At 38.9% G+C, this 19,089-nt stretch overlaps 1 long non-coding RNA gene across 1 annotated transcript; it reads left to right on the top strand.

Moving 5' to 3' along the window:
• Positions 1 to 846: 846 nt before the first annotated feature.
• LOC144588362 (uncharacterized) lies at positions 847 to 18,570 on the top strand. Its single transcript, XR_013543882.1, has 2 exons — positions 847 to 3,850; positions 3,914 to 18,570. It is a non-coding gene; the product is annotated as an uncharacterized LOC144588362 (long non-coding RNA).
• Positions 18,571 to 19,089: the final 519 nt, after the last annotated feature.

The raw sequence follows: 19,089 nt of genomic DNA, 5'->3' as shown, positions 1-19,089 counted from the left end.
CTGTTGGCATTAGACATGATTTACAGCTGTGTAAAGTGAGTTTCCAGGTAAGACGCCCCCCCCTCCTCCCAGTCTGGTACATAGATCATCCTTTTTGACAAATGAGTCCCAATTAGTTTAACCATTTTCAGAGTTTCAGTGTAGAAGAGGAATTCCAGACATCTGAGATGGTTCACATTTTAAGAAACCAAACCAAAATATCCTGGCTCAAATTCGTTAGGTGGGAAAATCTGTATTGGTTTACATGGCATTAGTTCAGCTGCTTATGTATACAGTGTTGGCAGCAATATGGATGGAAAAAGCATGAATTGAATACATCTTGAGTGTCTTGGGTCTCTGAAGGTCACTCTGCTAAAGTAATATATAGTGCCAGTATTGGTGGCTCAAGGTCAAGTCAGCTTGCTTTTCATAATGCATAAACCTGAAGCTCTCTCAGACACCAATCATCTGACCTAAAACCTTGGAACAAATATTTTACTAAGTAAATCAGTGAGCATGCTGGCATTTCTATTAACCTTCAATGCACTAGTGACAGGAAATGAATAATGATAAATAATAACTCAGGCCTGTAAATCATACTTAACATCACAGGCAAGAAAGGGGAAAAATGTGGTAGACTACCATCTGTTAAGAGTAAAGCTGGTAGGGCTTGCTTAGGGAAAATAAAGGGGAACACACTCACCCTTTTCCTTCAAAGGCTTCCCAAGGTGTCCTTAAAAAGTGATTGAAGGTAACTATACGTTTCTTCAGTAGTAAAGAGGAAGATTCTATAGGAAGCTGTTCTGGGAAGAAGGGAGGGTATTTTGAACAGTATAAATCTCTAAGCAACAATGTTAGCATGTGTCCTAATTTTTTACTATTGTGTCCTTGGATCTTGACTTGTGCCTATACTGTATGTGTACAACTGATGGACAAAAGGGGTGGAATTCTACCTATTTATTTATTTATTTATTTATTTATTTATTTATTTATTTATTTATTTATTTATTTATTTATTTATTTAGTTAGTTAGTTAGTTAGTTAGTTAGTTAGTTAGTTAGTTAGTTAGCTAGCTAGCTAGCTAGCTAGCTAGCTAGCTAGCTAGTTAGTTAGTTAGTTAGTTAGTTATACATACATACATACATACATACATACATACATACATACATACATACATACATACATACATACATACATACATACATACATACATACATACATACATACCCTGCCCATCTGACCAAAGTCTACTCTGGGAGGCTAACAATAATACATGAAACCTAAAAACAATATAATAAAATAAAGACAACAGTGATAATATAATTCAAGATGGCAAAAGTAATCATGTGATGACAGGAGGGAAAGCCTGTGTCAAGAGCCCGGTCTTAAATTTGCTCTTAAAAACACCCAGCGAGGGAGCCAGACAGATCTTTGCAGGCAGACTGTCCCAGAGGCGAGGGGCCACTGCCGAGAAGACCCAGTTTGTTTTTCTTTTTCTCCGGGCCTCCCTTGATGTTAGGCTCCTCAGCAGCCTGTCTTGGCTAGAACAAGTGATTTGGGTAGATCTAGGTAGGAGGAGGAGTTCCACTAGATATCAAGGTCCTAAACCATTTAGGGCTTTATATGTCATCATTAACACTTTGAAATCAGTGAACGGGCAGTCAATGCAGGTCAGGCAGAGTGGGAGAAATGTGCTGATATTTTCTCACCCCAGTGAGAAGTCTGACCACCACATTCTGCACCTCTGTCACTTTAACCAGTGCATGTTGAATTGGGAGGGGAAAGAAGGAGTTAAGTACTCCTAGCCTGTGCCTAAACTGAGGGGATTGAAGTAGCTACACAGAAAGGTATACTGTATACTCTTAGGATTAAAGGCAGGATAACTGGAGTTCAATAGGTCCACGCTCTTCCCCTGTTCTGGATGTATTTTTCTCATAGACTGCAATGGAAGCTTGCACAGAACCACTGATCTTGTGGTGTAATCTTGTGTAGTTTGATTACAATGATGCTCTCTTTTGAATAGAATGGTTTTATACATAATTTATTGTGCATCCATTATTTGAACTCTCCCCCACCCATTGTTCTTATTGTTTTGAAAAGAAGGGAAAATGAATAGTATTAATGGAATTAGATGGTTAGTGAAGGTCATCAAGCAGAATGGTACTTCTCCATAAGAACGGGACTCTGCTCCGCATTCTTGCACCTTACTTCTGCAAGCCCCATCTAGACTCCTTTCCTTATTCTTGAAATTTTCAACACACATTCTCCATGTATTTGTACTCTCTTTTTTTTCTGTGCTCAAGTGGGCAGGACATTAGCTTTTCTGATAAAGTCCATTAATTGATCTAAGTGATTCAAAAAGTCTTCATTTTAACTACTTCCTGGTTTAAATACTTCCTGGTTTCTCAACAGCTGAAGTGTTAGCTGAAAGCCAGATAATTAAAATTAAAAAGTACACTTTGAGAGGGAAAAATAAATACTCTATTAAACAGGTTTAAACAAGGTGGTCTAAATTTAAAATAACTGTGGATAAGACAGGGCAGTAGTTAGGAATTGCAGATCGCACCACAGCTTGATTTACTTGTGTGTGTGTTGTGATGGAGCAATGAGCCACATGGTGTGAAGGATCAGAGCCAAAACAGAATTTGGCTCTTGGCTTGGTTGACATGGTCCACTCCTGTAATATAATATCCTGAATTGCTCGCCAGTGTCTCCTAATCACATCACACTGGTAAATCTCTCTCTCTCTCTCTCTCTCTCTCTCTAATTTGTATGTCACTCTTTCTCCTTTTGTCCAGTTACGGTTATTTGTTCCCTTAAAAAACAGGAAGTAGCCACTATGGTGCCGTGATCAGAGTGCTGGACTAGGACTCTGCCTGTCCATGAAATTCACATGGTGACGGACAAAGTGAAGAGAAGAGTCATGAACACAGCTGTGAGTTACAACTCTGATTGCTAAATCATGTACCTCTGGGGAAATTCTGTTGCAAGTTGATCAGAGGAAATGTATATTCTCCTTAACATTTTGCTTGATCTGTATAGCACAGTCCTATTTTTTTTAAATTAACTTCCTTTTTCATTTCTTTGCAACAATCATAATTGTTCTCTTTGTCCTTATGTGTGAGCTGCTAAAAAGTGGATCTAAAATTTTTACCCTATTTCCATCACCTTTTATTTCTTCTCTATCACTAAGAATGTTAAGAGTTTCTTCAGTCATCCATTAAGGTTTTTCTTTTCTTTTTGCTACAGGAATAATCTTTTTTGTATCCTTCCCTAATAATATCTCTGTTTTCAATCCACAGTATGTTTTTGGTTGGTTTGTTAGTTGTTATCAATTGAGTTTAATAGTGCAAATCTATTTTGTATGCTGATTTTAAATTCATCAGGAATGTCATTTAAATTACAACTGACACTATGAGTCTTTTATTGTTCTTCAACTTCATTTGAATTTTTCATATTAACAGCTCATGCTACATACCAGTATTTTCCCAGTTGTAGCAGATGGAATAGGGCTCCTTCATCTTCTGCTGCTAATTATATAATTTACTGGATGTTTATATTGGACATCTGGTGACACAACATTTGTAATTATCTATTAGGTTGCTTGAAGTATGCATTGACAATAAAAAATTGTTGGCCTCATAAATTGTCCTCTCTCATTTTGGACTTCCTTATTCTAGAGTTTTCAAGATACAGTGGTGCCTCAATTTACGACCATAATCCATTCCAGAAGATGGATGTAACTCGAAATGATCGTAAGTCGAAGCACCATTTCCCATAGGAATGCATTGGAATGCGATTATTCCATTCCAGAATAAAAAATACTAAATAAAATAAAATAAAAATAAAACACTGTCAGCCCCATAGGAACGTGCTGGGGCTGCAAAAAACAAACAAACCCAAAAATAAACAAAGGAGCAAGCCCCGTCGCAAGGCGCTGGGGCTGTAAAAATAATCACCAAAAAACAAAACAACAAAGTACAGAAACATAACCCCCCAGCCCAAAACCACACTGCAAAACCCACCCAGAACACTTTTTAGAAAGCAGAAAGCAGCACCTTACCTTACCAGGCAGTCCCAAGCCTCCTCCGATCACACATTCTCTAACTGCTAGGGCAAAAAAGCTACAAAGAAAAAGCCTCTTCACTACCTACAGTTAGCAATTTGAATTTCCTGCCTTTTCCCCCTGCCTTATTTTGTTCATAACTGGAAGCTCCGGCTGCAAATTGAAGCAAAATTTTGCGGCTGGAACTGGCTGTAACTCGAAATGGTCATAAGTAGGGACGTTCGTAAGTTGAGGCACCACTGTACCAAATATTCAGAATTGGTTCACCTCTGCCTTCTTCTGCACAGTACTAACAAGAGTTAGCTTGTTCTGTGAATGATCCTCCACCAGTACCACCTGACATCTCTTCATACATCTGTCTAGCCCTATTCATTGTGAGGGAAGGTGTGTGTACATAAGACCCACCCGGATTTCTCAACTGTGCCAAAAAGTCAGGCAGATGTTCACATTTCTGTGCAAAAGTCTGCAAAAGTTTGCAATTGCATTCAGTTGCACCTCCTTACTATGCTTCCAAAATCAGGAACCCTGCCTTATGCCTTTGCCAATCAAGAAAAAGCTATGTCAGTGCTTCCTAGCCGTGGGTGCCCTGATATTCTTGGACAACAGTTTTCAACAGTCCTAGCCAACATAGCCAGTGGTGAAGCCTTCTGGGAGTTTTAGTCCAACATCTGGGGACCCAAGGTTGGGAACCATTACTATGAGTTGATGGGGGAGCATGAATTATTTACAGCCCCATATCAGCAGATAGATATTTGCTCTATAGACTTTCAGGATTAATGCCAGAATTCAGCTCCTATCTATCTAATTTCAGTATTCATGAACTACAGTTTAGTGGACTTGAGCATTCTCTTCTGCTAGTGAAAAAAAAATGAATGTTGACCTGGAGGGATCAGTATAAAAGCTGATTTATTTTCTTCATTGCTTAATCCTAGTTCTCCCCAGATAAGGCCTTTCTAATTAAGCAAAAATAGGCCTAACAGTGTAGCGTGGTATCTGATGGAGACTAACTCTTACAGAGACAGACAAATTAATTTTCAAGACTTAAACATTTAGTCTACAGCCAGTTCCTAAACAGAAAGCTCAGCATTTTATCCCCTTTTAATCTCTCCCCTCCACTTTTTCAAATACAAATTAAATCATTTAACAATGATTTAATAAGCACTAAAAAGTGTAATGAACTGGGTAATGAATAGGAGCTCATATTTTACGTTGCCACTTTGTGCACAAACTACTGTGCTTGCTCTTTCACACTGCTCATTCATTTCATTGGGACCTTCAGAAAAGAACTCCTCTTTGGGTTCCAGCCTTTCATCTTCAATTTGTATATTCTGCTTCATCTAAATTCAATGATGATAATGACAGTGGATGAATAAATCATCTGTATTGATACATTTTGCCTCAGAAGAATGCTGTGTGTCTTCCTAGTGAAGCACAAAGTTCAAGAGGCCTCCCTTCTGATACCACATTATCACCATGTTGCATATTTCCTCCCCTCTTTAAAATGGTTGTGGGGTTGAACAAGTAGTCAGATATATGACAGTACCCTGAACTTGCATGCCAAATTTCAGTCCATTATCTCTGTCTTCAAGGAAAATGCTGAACTGTATTAGATTTGGCATTTTTCACAGCACCCTCAAAACCTGATGTGAGGGCTAAGATATGACTTTCTGTGTTGCCAGGAACTGTTCAGGTCTAGTCCTGATGTGACAATATTCAGGGGGAAATGTTGCCCTGTGATCTTTCTTTCTTTCTTTCTTTCTTTCTTTCTTTCTTTCTTTCTTTCTTTCTTTCTTTCTTTCTTTCTTTCTTTCTTTCTTTCTTTCGTTCTTTCTTTCCTTCCTTCCTTCCTTCCTTCCTTCCTTCCTTCCTCCCTCCCTCCCTTCCTTCCTTCCTTCCTTCCTTCCTTCCTTCCTTCCTTCCTTCCTTCCTTCCTTCCTTCCTTCCTTCCTTCGTTTCGTTTTTATTTTGTCTCCTTTGAGGACTAGGCGGCATGGATCCAAAGCTACATTTTGAAACTGAAATACAGACACTACGAGGTGTGGTCCTGAATATATATCCTAAATTTCAATGCGATCTCTCAGCTTTCAAGTCAGATACTGCCACTTTGGTATCTGTTTTATGTCTTATAAACCAATTTAGAATATATTAAAACAAATAGCAGCATATTTTATGTCTTTGCCACTCCCACTGAAAATCAATATAGGGTTTGAGATGTTTTCTACATTTGAAACACAGAGTTGTGAAATAAATGTGCTCACTGGCTGTTCCTCTAATATCTCAGTCCTCAAGGCATTACAATCACTGAAGATTTTCAGCAGAAGAAAAAAAGACAGATCGAAATATGGGTTTGGGGTCTAGCAGGTTTCACAAAGCTGCCCCCTGCTCACTTGTTTTGTCTGCTACCTGTTTAATATCATTGTGGGGTGAAATCAGTTCCTCTTGTTTGGCACCATATACCTCCTTTTCCCTTTCCTCCAAGTGAGGGCTGGGAGAATGGCCTTTCCTTGATCTGATTTCCTGCTGATGGCCTATTGGCCATGAGATCCAACTAGTTGATGGAAACTCAGGGCAAATTAGAGTAAGGGCGATGCTTCCCGTTCTCTGTCAACCCTCACTTGAGAGGAGAACATGGTAAAAATGGTGCCCAGCAGGGGGAAGTCGGATGACCATAAAATGAGGCAAACATCCTGGTGTTCATTGCAAAACTCTCATTGAGAAGGAGTCAAAATGCTATTTGCCCTACTCAAATTCATTCCCATGTCTATTCAAGTTCTGAAAATAAGGGGAAGTTTGGGGGCAAGTATTTTGACTCTACTTCATTTAACATGGTTTGAATCCAATAGCTAGTTCCAGATAGTGTAAGGTCCTTCTAATAAACTGGGCTTGTTCCATCAACATTTTGTAAATCCTTTTGATTCAATGGGTCTACTTTAACAATTGAGTTTAGGACAATATATGATGAGCATTCCTCTTTCTTTTAAAAAACAACTGCATAAATCAGGTTACTATTCCAACTTGGTATAGAATATAGAATATATTGGTATAGAATATAGAACCTGTGAGTAACAAGCTGTGTTCCAATATGACCATGTGGAACAGAGGTGGTGTCTTACGAATGGAAGGCAGAACAGGCAACTTACACACAAAACTTTTTCCCCCTCAATGATTATCCAAGCAACTATATGTTTCCAATAGACCCAGAAATGGAATGCAACCTTATTGCGGGCCCTGCTGTCAGGATATGGACCATACTGCTCTTGCATCTTAGATGTCAGCATACTGATGCATATTTTCCCCTGCACCAGAAAAACATACATGCAAACAGCAATACAAAGTGTGGACTGAGAATAAGAATAGTGACATACAGAGCTTAAGTGAATGGTCTCCGTGTTTGATTACCATCTTAAAAATAATACTTTTGGAGGGCAGCAAATCCTGAGCAAGTTCTTGACGTCATCTCTTTTGTGTCTGTTAAATGATCATTACCATTCTACTTCAAACAATCTCCAGCCTAATTGATATCATGTAATAACTATGCTGATCACATAGTGATATCACATTGCCATATGACGCCCCTTATATTTTAAATTTTCTAATACCATTAAGTGACTTAAGAAGACAACTTAGTCACTTCACAACACCGGGAAATTAAACCTGTTACTCTGTGAAAGGGCAGAAGAAGGAAGCAAAATGTTTTTCTTTTCTTTTCAAAGTCTCTGAGAACAGCACTGATGCGCTATACCACCTTTTTAAAAAATTAATAAATTAAAACTTCCTTCCAGAAGGAGGATGGAAGAGGGGTAGCAAGGAGGGGGGAGGATTGTTTATTTTTTGGTTCTTATAAGGAAAGTGGACCAAATAGGGCTGCTTACGTTGTGTATGCCATTTGGATACAAGGATCATATTGGAAGCGTGCCACAGACTGGAAATAATTATTCACAAACCACTTCATAAGGTTCGTTATATCACTTATATAATCCTAATTTGGCCTAAATTTATTTCACATTGTGTTTATGGTTGTGGTCAGAAAAAGGTTGTTCTACCTAGCCTTAACTGACTCTTTTTAGCCTTATCCAGCTCACTCCGATTGAGACTTTGTAGACAAGCTCTCCGTGGGTCACACACTTGAGCCTGAATGTTCATCTTGGTGTGATGGAAGGCTAGGCAAAAGCCCCAGAGCATAGATGTCATGCAAGCCCTCAACAGAGAGGTGTAAATCACATTGCTGGGGTTTGTTTTAAAGGACTTGTGTTAACTAGGATGAATCTACAGAGTAATTAAAATGAAACAGGAGATATTCATTTTGTGCTTCATCAGTGATGAATAGCTCTGAAACCCATGTCACATGTGAACAAATGGTCTTACATCTATTCCATGTGACTATATAGACAACTTGATATATTGTAGCCATCGATGTCTCAATGAACATAATCACTTGATCATAATAGATCATATTGCATTAAGATATGTCTAGGGATGTAATTTACTGTCCAAAGTGTGAGGTATTAGCATTGCTGAAATAATCTTTACATGGAACAGAGCACTTTGAATTCATTACGTGCAAGCTTTGGACTTTAAAACGTTAATAATATTGTAAACTTAAGGTACACTTTGTGTACCATAAATCTAAGTGTCTGTTCATCCTTTTCGCTCAATAAATATACTTCTCATCAACTTTTAATTATGCTGTTTACATTATTCTGTCCTGAAGAGGATAACGCTCAGTAAATCATCTACTTCTAGTATATACTGAAGCATAAGTTTAGTTAATTAAACCATATATTTTATTAGTCCTTGCACTTCCATCTTGTAAAAGTACACTGCTCTTTTGGGGAAATATATACCCCGCACATATATGGAAGGGTGGTAGTGGGTGTTTTTTTGTGTGAATTTTCAGCCCTGACAATCTACTCTCAGCCAGTAGAGGGCAACAGAGAGCAATCAAAACAGCCAAGAGACCTTCTACTTTGGAGACAGAAGCTGGTGAGGGTATCATTTCCTGAGGGCCCCATTCCTCATGGAAAGGGTCTAAAGTCAAAAGCCATTTGGTTATCAACGAGCATGAGAATGACACAATTTTTGCTTGGAAAAAAAGCACGTGGAAGTTCCCTTTTTTAAAAGCATTCATACCATGGCCTTTTGTCTAGTACCTGTTCTTTCATGACACCAACATATAGGGATGGTTGAATTAAGCTATTACCGGTCTGTGTCTTATGTACGTCTTCACTTCTAAATACAGTATGTTCCATTTCTCAATGAATCCTTGAATTTATAAAGAAAAATATGCACACACACATTTAAATAACATATTCTATATAAAGTACAGAATATACAATTTAAAAAATATAAATATGTTTTTCTATATGCATTTTCTCTTAAATGCTTGTTGAAACGTTTTGAACCAACATTGACCACACATTTGGAAAATGTGAAATAAACTGGATAACCACGTTCCAGTTTGCCTATTAATCTGGATCATGCAAAACATGCCAATTCATATTAGAATTTATGAAGACTGAATCCTTGTTAAAGTGTTAGGGCTGAAAAGGAAGAATAAGTAGTTCCTTTTCAATTCTCTTGCAATGTTCATTTGCTGGATGTATTTTCATATTACTTTTAATCCTCAAAAGGCACAGAAAGGCATGGAAGTGCTGAGGACCATAAGCATTCTTCCTTTTTCTAGCTTTCCTTGAGATGGTTGGGGGCTCTCGGCACTTTTTATATTTCCTTCCACCCAACCGCACTCTCAGTGACTCAGTTTTTATTGGCAGAGCCCCGTCTTCTCTAACCCCACCGCCGACTGCTCTGCACTTAATAGAAACGAGGCCTGGAGCTCTCAACCTGAAGCTGCTTTGACTTTAAGCACAAGCAGCAAAACTAAAGCTTACTGAAAACAATGACATTTATTCGCATTATTATCACCAGACAGAGAGAGGTCACTGACAGAGAAAGTGCTTTTGCTTTTAACTGCAGAAGGAGAGGGGAGAGGCCCCCTGGAGGTAGATGTAGCTTCTCTAATCAGGCTCATCTGACTGAAGCTGTTCTGTGATATTTGCCAGTTGGAGAGCACCTAGAATTGGTGGGGGAAAGACAAGCATTTGGGCATCGGATCATCAGTTAGCAATGGTAAACTGAATTAAATGGCAAACATCAAGGTTCGACTTAAATGAAGGGGAGGGGTCCACTTCTTCTGCCAGTCCTTCCTTCACAGATCTCCTCATACTGGTTGAAAGGTTCTAGCAGAATAATCCTTTTGTACAGATAACAGCTAGAATTATTCAGATGTTGTAAAACAGCTTTCACTTGATGGCTCAGCATCAAACTATACGAGATGGCAGCATCACAAATAGAAATGGAGTTTCCTTCACAGATAACAGGCATTTCTTTATTCACCCAGGAGATTTCTGCAGCTTTACAAGTTGCAAGTAAGTCTGGTAATAGGTGGTTGGTTTTGTTCCTAATTTGGTCATAAAAGAAATAAACAACGTTTTCATTTGAAGATTAATTATGGAGATGCAACAGGTTTGAAAGAATGTGCCTTTAGAGAAAAAGCATTCTATTTTCCGGAATTGACATCTGAATAAGGTGCTGCACTCTCTAGTGTTTATTTCTGTCCCACCATCTTACCTCTTAATCATTTATGTCTATGTTAATTTTATTTTATCATGTATGTTCTATTTTGGTTTTTGATATGTGATTTGTGTTTGGTTTTGTTTAATTTTGAGTTTACATTGATAGTTGTAATTGGCTGTATGTTTTTATTTAGACTGTTGATATATATTTTTTGTAAAGTGCCCAGAGTGGCCTTGTAGCCAGATGGGCACTATAGTAGCTGGACAGACAGACAGACAGACTGACTGACTGACTGACTGACTGACTGACTGATTGATTGATTGATTCTATCACCTTCTAATGGCAAAGGGATACTAGTATAGTTTGGCCCCGACATTGTGATGACTGCAATGATCCTGATAGTAAGAATGGGGGGGGGGGTATCCAATGTTTGCATTATCTAGGGATACCCTGGTCTCCATAGGTTGCATTTTGGATTACAGCTCCCAGAATCTCTCAGCCAACAGGAGAAGGCAACAAGGAGGATTTTGTTTACTTTTCTCTTAAAGGTTCAGCCAAGAACCTTTCCAATTTGGCTGTGGACAGGTTCTCAATTGGACCTTTAAAAAAAGCAAACAAAAATCTCCTTCTTTGCCTCTTCCTGTCTTCTCCCACTTCCAGGAGGAAGTTTGCTATTTGTCTTTTATTTTCTTCAACGTGGTACAGTGCATCTGTGCTGCCCTAATATACTTTAAAAACCCTCCCCCCCCCGCTTCTTCTTCCCTTCCATGGAGCCAAGGAAGTGTTTGATTTGCCAATATCCTAAAATGGCTCTCTTTAGCCACTTCATATTATTATACATTAAAAGAGGATGGCTTGGTTTGGTTCATTTCCAGCAATTACATGTGCTGGAAATGAACCAAAATGGAACTATCCTACCTGCATCAAAAAAAGTAGAAGCCTCTGACATGGGCCAGAAAGATCTGGGCAGAAATGCTATGCAGACAGGTTGTTTCACTCCAGCAAAGTTGTTGTCAGCCATGTCTGATTGATGGATTTAGGAGAAAACTAGGCTGTGTCCACAGCAGACCAAACAGCAGCTAAATGCCCGTATAGTCACCTTCTTTGTCATCTATCTCCAGTTATCTGAACACAGCCTTTTGGAATAGAGGAGCAATGCACGTAGCAAGTGAAAAGTATGTGGGCTGGGCAATAGTCAGAGTGGCAACCCAGGAAATTACTATTCTTGTCTTTTCTAGATATATCAATAGATTACATACCCAGTGTGGTGTAGTAGATACAGCTATAGACTAGGACTCAAGATACCGGTGTTCAAACGTCTAGTTGGCTATAGAAACTCACTGGGGAATGTGACAAAGGTGAAACCAGTCCTTTAATGTCTCAGTTGCCCTGAAAGTTTTCTTAGAGTTGCTAGTAGTCAGATGCAACATAACAGCACATAACACACCCACACCTGTAGGGTAGTACTCTTAAACTTCCTCATTCTTCCTTTTGTGCATTTTTTTTTTAATTTTGAGAGAGGTGGTTTGTTTGTACTTTTACTGGGAAATGAGTTTTTGTGCAAAATGTCTGTGCTGCCTTGTATTTTGCGCAAGACTTTGCATTTCCCATAAAACACTTGGTTTTAATGCAAAATGCAAGTGCCAGAATCCTGTTGAAAAAGCAGCTGTGCAATGGGAATCACACAGGTTTGCCCCCTCTAGTGGGGTCCCTATTTCATGAACAGTCACTCAGTTGTGAAATTACTTGGATAAGCTGCCAACAGCAAATGACTTGTGTGATTACCATTATATGGTTGTTTTTTTTAAAAAAATAGGATTTTGACCAAGGTATGTTGAGATGTACTTCATTTCATTCAAAACCTGTATTTGTTACATGTTTAATCTTAACGTAGCTGTAATCAGCGATCTGGAACTATCTGTAGGTCAGGAACTCAGAGTGTCAGGACTGAAAGCGATCAAGACCAAGGTACACAGGGATGTGATTGGAAACAAATATTTATCTGGAGGTTAGAAACTATAGTTGTAAATGTGCTTCTCAGTATCTTTTAGGGTGGGAGCCCAAAACAGAAACATTGTTTTAAATGCAGTTCTGACTATTATTATTAGTTCATATAAAACCCAGATTAATCAGATACTTTGTGGTGACAAACAAAAAAGCATTCTCTGAAACATTTTGAAAAGCCCATCTTGAAGGGTCCTTTGTGATGTTTGCCAAATCGTATTGAGGTGTGTTACCCTCTTTTCCTTCCTTGTCTCAGGGAACTGAAGATGTCTTTCAAACCAGAGGCTGAATCTTGAGGCTATTCTCTGTACTGATATAATCACCTTTACCTGAAACTGTCAAGGAACTCAGACCATAAAAAAATGGAGCAATGTCACACAATAGGCACTTGTAAATGACTTAAGGCAGCAAAGTGAAAGACTTCAAAATCTCTCATGCTGTGTAATAGCCTACATGCTGTAATTCTGAATGATTCAGGATACCATAGTTCATGTTACAGAAAATTCACAGCTCTTCAAGTTTTACAAATATAGGCCAATGTCAACATAAAGACCATCTGTTTCAAAGTGATGTCCAACATCATCCGACATTTTTATCTGGAACACTTACAGACTTGTGCATAGTTTGCAACCAAAAGCAGGCAAACCAAGGTGGGAGTGGATTGAAGCATTAAATTAAACACAACCCACGAGACACATGGTTTTTTCAGACATATACACTGAGACTATGGATGAAGGAAATAATTTCCCCAATAATTTCATGGTTAGTAGGGATGTTCAGAATCCATCTCTTTCTCTCCCATGAGCCTCCCACTTTCTTGCCCCCAGTGGTCTTGGGTGTGCAGAGAAACTGCAGGCATAAACTGGATGTACATTGAAATGGACATGCTACATGTTGCTTTCAGAACCTCCAGAGAGATTGCAGCAGTTTGACCATCCAGTCATTCACAGATTTTTTTCCCTTTCCTTCCTCATAGCAAATAAATAGGATAGAATCAGAGGAAAGTGTTATGGGCCAAAATCCTATTGCTTTGTTATGCATAACTTTGAGTGCCTTCCAGCTGGGAATTAATGAGCCCCACTGGGATTCTCAAGTGTGTGCCACACTAGCAAGGAGAGGCATCTCTGAGAATCTCAGTGATGGCTGTTCAACTGTTTGTCTTCCCCAACGTGTAATAAAGCAACAGGATTTTCACCATGGTGCAGTTGCTTATACATAATTGCATAATTGCAACCTCCATGTACCAAAACTGGATCTACTCACTAGAAGCCGGCTTTATGATTAGTGTTTTAACCATTCAGGATACTCTGCACGGGGTTAGATCTGTGCTCAGACAGTTTGAATCAGGTGTCAGTAAGAGAGATACAGCACATTATCATCATTGAGCATCCATTTGACATACTGGTTGGGAAGGCAGAATCAGTGACTTACCTTTATTACTTTGATCTTCTGCCAAATTAATAATATGCTGGTCATCTTCTTGAAACTGGGGATACATCTATACCACCCAATTATATATAGCACTTCAATTTCACTTTACCTGCCAGGGCTCCATCCTATGGAATCTAGGAGCTGCCATTTGGTGAAGGACTTAGAATTCTCTAATAGGGAACCTAAGTACAGAATTCCAAGTCCCTCATCAGACTGCAAATACTAGTGTTCTGCAGGATAAAAGCACAGCAGACAAAGCGGAATCAAAATGCTATAACTGTATTGTGTAAATCTATTCTAAGAGAATGAAACTGTGAGGAGCAAATGTCCATATTGTCACCCACTTTTGCAACAATTTTCTTTGATGACCTTTTAAAAAAAACTCACCTCTTTTTATTTAATCAAATAGCTTTTATTATAGTGGGATGATGGCAAACTATCTCTCCCACATGAGAAAAATACACAGGCTATATTCAACTGTTAGCTCATGTGTAAAATGTACATGCAGGAAGAGGGAATACTCTAGTCTAGTCCATTGGCTCCCAACCTTGAGCCCCCAAGTATTCTTGGATGCAATTCCTGGAAGCCTTCACCACTAGCTGTGTTGGCCAGGATTTCTGGGAGATGTAGTCCAAGACCACCAAGACCAAAGGTTGGCAAACACTTCTCTAGTCCCTCTTCATTCACTTTCTTACATGTAGGGGTGTCAACAGTCTGAAGACAGAGTGCCTCTACTATCCATCGAGGTTCCCCTCATGAACTGGAAACCAATCAGCACCTTCTTATTTTTCATTACATAGGATGTTGGGATATATTTTTTAAAAAAAGCAATCTTGCATGTCCCTCCTCAACTTCCCTAGCTTTTCTCTGCCATCTATAATAGTCATAGTTAAGCAAGAATTAGACCATCATGGTTACCCAGGTTCTGTTCATATTTTCATAACTCCCATAGAGTTGCCACTTGTTTAGCTAAAGCTTTCTTCTCCTGGGTCAGATATCAACCATGAAACACTATGCAGGCCTATATTTTCTATGCTTACCTGTTTGGTGAGCAAAAAGGCATGGCATCTGACAGATTTCTGATTGGACAGAAACCAAATATACAATCAGAGTGGGGTTGTACACTCTGATCACAACAAAAGGATGAGGGGTAACAGCTGTGAGCACAGTCTTTGATTAATTGTTGGTGTTTGATTAATTGGGTTTTTTTAAAAGGAAAAACAGGAATTCCCTCCAATCTTCATGCTTCTCTCATGATTCCTTAAATAAGGAGGTTTGGTCCATAGCACAGGCCAGATTTTCCTAGCTATTGTATTCTCTTAAAGAGTGTCTTAGATCCTAATATTTTCCCTTATGTATTAAATGTGCACATAACCCTAGATAGTACTATCCTTTGAGTTATACATCAACAGAGTGACTCATTCTGATGATGTATTCTATTAATACATCATCAAAGCACCTTGTACTGCTGTTGCATTAATGACTTGTTACCGTAATACATCATTGAAGTGTACTGCATGGAAGATGTATTACTTCAACAGAGATGCATTGTTCGAGCAAAAGGCTGGGGCTCAAATGCAGTTTTATGCACAAACGAAAACATTATACCTTCTTGAGTATAAAAAAAATTCCCGATAGAAATTCTGATCCTAAATTAGTGCTATATTCCACATACACAGCCATGTGGGAGAGGGTTTTCTCTTGTGTGGCTCCCATACTGTAAAGTGCCCTCCCTTCAGGGTTCTAATAAGTTTTCGCTCTCACTGATTTTAAGAAAGGTGTAATTTTTTTTTTTAAAAAAAAATTAAACTGGCATAAAATCTACTGTGATCTTTTTAAGTGTTTGCACACTTAATTGATTTCAATGATTTTTTTCCCATCATGGTTGGTTTTATTTGATGTTTATGATTTGGTGGTTGCTTTCAAAAAATTATTTTGCACAGATTGTAAGCCACCTTGAGCACTGCTTTGTAGTAGCAAAGTGGGGTATAAATGCAATAAGTAATAATAATGAGTAATAATAAATTATATTTCTAATTATGATGCACTGGATGACAATGAGACCTCATCTCACCATTTCAGGGTTAGCTTCTGTTTTTGGACCAGAGAACACTCCTCCTGAGATGGAGCTTTAGTTCTTGTCGTGGTATTTGCCATCAGTTCATGATGTTAGGCACCTTGGTTCTCAAACAAGAGGGTCTGTCCTGCTCCATCATCTGCTTCCCAGCATAAACATCAATGTCTGCACATTGAGGATATCCCTCTAGAACACATATTTATACACACGTATGCATACCCAGACACAATCATATTGTTGATTATAGTTCTTACACATGTCAATATCTTTCTGTAAAAATAGCAGAAATGAAAGTCTCACCCTTCTCTTGAGTGTAACAAAGCTACATTTCAAAACTAACATAGCAAGTGGGAATACCTTCATTACTATACTACATGAAAACTTAAGAGTATGGCACCATTGCCTTCCCTTTATTGTGATCCCAATTATGATGGCATGAAAAACAAATTGTGTGTGTGTGTGTGTGTGTGTGTGTGTGTGTGTACGTATCTATCTATCTATCTATCTATCTATCTATCTATCTATCTATCTATCTATCTATCTATCTATCTTACACACACACACACACACACACACACACACACACACACACACATTGTAATACATTTAAATACATATGTTTTTAAATGGATTATTGTACCTTACTGCTTTGACTGTGTTTTGATTTGCCTTATGTTATGTGTGATTTTTAGGGAATGCTGATGTGCTCTGTTGCACAATATCTATTGTTGCACTTTTGTGCAGCAATAATACAGCCCTCCCCAGCACTCAGTATTCACACATCCAGGAGAAAACTTAGGCTTTTTTCGGGGGGGGGCGGTGTCATCTGTCACTCTCCTCCACTGACACCACTAGCTCAGGCTAGTGATACCTCCAAGTTTCCCCTCCTTAGTTCACATCATTTGGTATATTTTCTTATTTATTCTTATTATCATTATTTTATCCCACAAATGCCAGATGAAACATGAAGGATCCATGAGAGTATTGCTCTGCTCCATGAATGACCAGGGAGTTCCTCATGATCACCCTAAAAAAAAAATCACACAAATTTTGGTCCATTTTTGTACTTCAGTTTGAAAACAGCTGACATCCCTATTTGGTATATATGGCCTAAATATTTTGCTACATGCAAAGTTGTTTCAGTGGTTAAATTGTTTTACTGAATGCTAATGTTGGTTCTATATGGAGTATGGTACTCTTAGCTGTTCAGATAGCTCAGTGAGTTGTGCATCTGGCTGGGGAGCCAGAGGTCTGGGAGTTCGATTCCCCACTGTGCCTCCTGTGAGTAGAGCCAGCCTGTGTGGCCTTGGGCCAGCTGCACGGTCCCGGGATGACCCCTGAAGAAGAGAATGATAAACACTTCTGAATACTCTCTACCATGAAAATCCAGGAGAAAGTCACCATACGTGAGAATTGATTTGATAGCACATTTATTGTCATCGTTGTCACCTTAACTGTCTGAGTGTCTCATTGTTTGGCAGTGAGAGAGAAAGATAAATATTTTCCTAACATCCCTTCCAAAACCACTAGCAGCTACGACATTTCTGACATCATGTGCAATAAAACATGAGCATCCAGGCACACTGGGTACCTTGGATGCCGATGTTACGTATTCTCAGGCTGGTGTGCAACACTTGCCCTTCACTTAATGGTTTTCACTCAGCAAAGCAGTCATAGTCAATATGGATCTAATGAACATATATTTCCCAGATAGATCTATATTGACCTATTAGTACGGATTTAACCTTTACATTTCAAACAAACCAAATCAAAGGGGGGGGGTAGAAGAGTGCTTGTTTATTGGTGGGTTTTTTAAAATGCTTTTCAGCCATTGCCATATGACAATCTGCCTTTCATTCCTAGAAAGCAGAATGTTTGCCTTTTCTGGTTAAAAAGAGCAGGCGGGATCCATCTTTGTGTCAGAATATGGAACTGCTTAATAAAAAGACAATTTGTCTGTCAAGCCTGGCATTGTCATTCTCAGCTGGGTGAGTGAGCCAGGTAGGAGGTTCAACTGTACACTTCTCTCTGATCTAGGATTCAATCACCATAGTCAGTAATTGGAAATAACTGCAGTGTTGTTTGGGATCTTTGGCTTAGAAAAGAAGGGGTACCAAAAAAAGCACCTGATAAAGGAACATATAAGTATACATAGGGATGGATACAAGCATACGGAGAATTTTCCCCTTCTCTTATAGTATAACAGAGTAGTTTGCAGCTAGTTCGCTATTCTTCAAAAGTGAACATGATGCAAAATTGTTTTCATGTGCTTATTTACATTTATTTATTTTATTTAAAATATTTTAACTACCTTTCTCCCAAGACAGCTTACATCATTACAAGACAATGTGTAAAACTAAAAACAGTAAGTACAGTATACAGACACTATAAAGGATCAAACAAATGCCACAGTAAAAGACAGCAAACAAAACAAAATAAATGAATACAGTACCAAAAAAAACATATGCAACACCTAAAACACATTCAAAGCAGTAAGGCGCAACAATCCATTTAAATACTCAACTCAGACAACCATTCACAGTGTGAAAGCTGGTTTGAAGATGAAGGTCTTTGCCTGTTTGTGGAAGGACAGAAAAGATGGGGCCAGCCTGGACTCCTGTGGTGGGGAGTTCCAACGTCTGGGAGTAGCAATAGAGAAAGCCCTCTCGTATCCTCACCGAACACACCAATGAGGGTAGTGGGACTAAGAGAAAGGCCTCTCCTGATGATCTTAACAGCTGGGCAGGCTCATACAGAGAGACGTGGTCCTTGAGATAGCTTGGGCCCAAGCTGTTTAGGGCTCTATAAGCTAGAACCAGCACTTTGAATCATGCCTGTAAACGGATCAGCAGTTAGTGGAGCTGCTGTAACAAGGTTACGTGATCCCTGCCACCAGCCCCAGTTAGCAATCTGGCTGTAGCATTTTGGAACCTCTGAGAAATTGCATTCTCAGACTGGG

Source organism: Pogona vitticeps, chromosome 3 (assembly GCF_051106095.1).
Source record: "Pogona vitticeps strain Pit_001003342236 chromosome 3, PviZW2.1, whole genome shotgun sequence".
Taxonomy (NCBI): Eukaryota; Metazoa; Chordata; class Lepidosauria; order Squamata; family Agamidae; genus Pogona; species Pogona vitticeps.
This window is presented reverse-complemented; position numbering and strand designations above follow the sequence as displayed.